Source organism: Lacerta agilis, chromosome 2 (genome assembly GCF_009819535.1).
Source record: "Lacerta agilis isolate rLacAgi1 chromosome 2, rLacAgi1.pri, whole genome shotgun sequence".
Taxonomy (NCBI): domain Eukaryota; kingdom Metazoa; phylum Chordata; class Lepidosauria; order Squamata; family Lacertidae; genus Lacerta; species Lacerta agilis.
This window is the reverse complement of record NC_046313.1, coordinates 86,296,064-86,299,695: the sequence shown is the minus strand read 5'-3', so window position 1 is coordinate 86,299,695 and position 3,632 is coordinate 86,296,064.

Sequence of the window (3,632 nt, the reverse complement as noted above, 5' to 3'; positions counted from 1 at the left end):
CCCAGAAGGCCTCTCTTTCTGCAAAAGTTGGTATGTTTGTCGGAAGTTTACAAGGACACATGTGCACAACCCCTGTCAAATTGCAGCTCACTGCTCAATTGCTACATAACGCTGAAGAAGAAGCGGGGGGGGGGGCTGGATTGTACTTTCTTTAAGCAGGATGTTGATTGCGTAATGGCAGTTCCTCTTTCTCGCTGGCATAGCAAACCCTAGAAGATTCAGGATCAAATTAACTGGCCTTGCCGTTAATTCCATGTTGTTGCTGGCTCTGGAAAAAACCAATTGTACACATATTCAGCCCCCCCCCCCCCGAGAAATCCAGTGACATCATTATTGACCAAATACTTTTAGGAAGAACACACATGCAGAGTCTTGGGAGCAAATGGGGCTCTTTTAGTTTTGCAATGCATATTTATTTCTTAAAATCTTAGTTGTTTTAAATGTTGCATCCATCAGTCAAACACCAGTCATGCTTGATGAAGTATTTTATTCAAAGCTGTGCTAGAATATGGGCTGGGTTGTCATTTCAAATGTACTTCTGAAAGGACATCCTTTGAGTTGGCTCCGGAGGAGCTTCCTCCAGCCATGGGAGATGGCTGCCAGTCCAGAAGTAAGCACTGTGATCCCAAACACACAGGTGTTGAATTCCAGAGCGGCAAAATAGGATCAGAGGATCCGGATGCAGGTGAGTAGTTAAAACCGTTAAAGGAAGCCCCTCTGGGTCCACCCCACTGAAAGCAAATTGCACGGACATGTGGTGTCCACACTCCTGTGTACATTCCAGTGCACACAGATTAATTTTGTGGCTGTTCAAAACCTCGGAGACACAAGAGCTGTTGTCACACAAGAGCTGTTGTCAGGCCCCCTTTAGCCAGGTTTTGAGGTTGGCAGTAATGGGCTGGCAGTCCACATGAGCCAGAACCTATAGTGAACAAATAGTAGGGCCAGAAGCAAATGCTTGGCACAGACAGGGGTCAAGGGTCACAGAAGCAAGCAGGAATCACACCAGGAACAAGTTGGTCAGACTGAGCAACAAGTTAGGTGGAGCTTTACTGAGCCTAGAAGACAGGGAAGGACCCTGGGAGTCAGCTGACCCAGGCAGAGTGATGCTGTGACCTAGGTGGTACCATCAAAGCAAAGAGTTTAATGGTTCAAAATCCAAAGGAAGCTTTATTCCCTATTGTTGACCAACTAAATACATTTCATAAATGAATTTAACTATTCAAAATCCACAATCCTTTTTCTCTAATAGACACATAGCAGGAAAACAACAACAGCAAAGAGTTTAAGTTACAGGTAGGTAGCCGTGTTGGTCTCCCATAGTCACAACAAAATAAAAAAATAAAATAATTCCTTCCAGTAGCACCTTAGAGACCAACTAGGTTTGTTCTTGGTATGACCTTTCGTGTGCATGCACACTTCTTCAGATACCTATACCTTCTGAAGAAGTGTGCATGCACACAAAAGCTCATACCAAGAACAAACTTAGTTGGTCTCTAAGGTGCTACTGGAAGGATTTTTTTTATTTTATTTTGTTATTACTGTACTGTTAAAGAAAGAAAAACGTTTTTATATTTTGACCACAGGGTGGCACTGTAGAACTGAAAAGAAGTACGGCACAAGGACCGCATTGAATGGGAGCCCAAGTCATGTCTGCCCAGTTTTAGGATACTTAAGATGATCTGACAGCCTTTTAAGCATTAGAAAATGTTTAAGTGTAGTATGGTTCCGCATAGCTTTCAATATCAGGTGGCCAACAGCTGAATCAGTGACACCTTCTCACCTTTCCCAGGATACCAGAGTTTTAGTGTGAAGAATGCTAAGGGTGCAATCCTATATATGTCTAGTTAGATAAAAGACATTATTGACTGACTGAAGTCATGCAACTGAACAAGTGACCAAGCTGAAGTAGCAAGCAACCATGTGGTGTGGCAAATGGCAGTGTGACTGACCAAGTGAGCAACAGACGGACCAAGTGATGGAGCAGCTGGCCAGACAGTGGAATGATCAAATGTCCAAATGAGCAGCACAGTGACTGACCAACTGAGGTCCACCTCACCAAGTGGCTGACCAAGCAAGCAAGCTGCAAAACAAGTGAGCAAATGGTGGAGGGACTGACTGTGTTATATGCAGGGCTGCCTCTGAAGTCTGTTCATAAACTTCAGCTGGTGCACAATTCGGCAGCCAGATTGCTCACTGGGGCAATAAAAAAATATTTTAAAAAGTATTGTACTCTGCTCATCTGGCTGGGTTGCCCCAGGCACTCTAGGTAGCTTTCAACAGAATACTGTATAAAACAACACAGCAAAACATCAAACATTAAGCTTCCCTGCACAGGGCTGCCTTCAGATGTCTTCAAAAGGTTATATATTGTCATCTCATTGACATCTGATAGGAGGGTGTCCCACAGGGCAGGCACAACTACCAAGAAGGCCCTCTTCCTGGTTTCCTGTAACTTCACTTCTCACAATGAAGGAACTGTCAGAAGGCCCTTGGAGTTGGACGTGATCATGATTCGAAGCTCTTCTTTGTGTCTCTCCTCAAGAGGTCCGGAGGGTGGCAGCATGAGAACGGGCCTTCTCTGCAATGGCTCCCCATCTGTGGAATGCTCTCCCCAGGGAGGTTCGCCCGGTGCCTTCATTACATATCTTTTAAGTCCCAGGCAATGACATTTCTCTATGACCAGGTCTTTGACTGGAGGCTTTTCTCTTAGGGATACTTGGCCTAGACATACCAAAAATTGTGAGAGAAATATTCTTGTATGCTGTTGTTGTTGTTGTTGTTGTTTAGTCATTTAGTCGCGTCCGGCTCTTCGTGACCCCATGGACCAGAGCACGCCAGGCACTCCTGTCTTCCACTGCCTCCCGCAGTTTGGCCAAACTCATGCTAGTCGCTTCTATAACACTGTCCAACCATCTCGTCCTCTGAAGTCCTCTTCTCCTTGTGCCCTCCATCTTTCCCAACATCAGGGTCTTTTCCAGGGGGTCTTCTCTTCTCATGAGGTGGCCAAAGTATTGGAGCCTTAGCTTCAGGTTCTGTACTGTATCAGCAAGAATAATCATCACAATGAATTGGGGAGAAAATCCTAACAAAACCGGAATGGCAAAGTAAATTGATAGAGTTCGCCAAGCTGGCAAAAATGACAAATTGAGAGGTAATACTGAACAAACATTTATTCGGAAATGGGACATGTATAAAAAATATCTTAAAGATTATTGTACTAGTACAAAGTCTGTGGCAGGATTTGAATGGCTTCTGTGTTACGATGGATGTTTATAAGGGAATATATTATTGACGATTAAAAAGAAAATGGAGATTAATAGTGCACTAGATAAAATAAGAAGTAAATGCATGATGGGGTGGCGGGAAGTCGTAGGGAACTCAAGAATGTACAGTGAACAAATAATGTGATTTTCTTTTTGCATTTCTATTTTGATTATATATATATATATATATATATATATATGTTTGTTTATCTTTTTAATATTAATAAAGCATTAAAAAAGAACATACCCAGGAGACATGCTGGGGGGGGGGCAGGAATGTTCTGTTGTGCACAAGACATCCTTGCACTGATTGCTCGTCTTTCTCTATCTAATATGGAATCCTGGAGTTTGATAAATTTAGTCCTC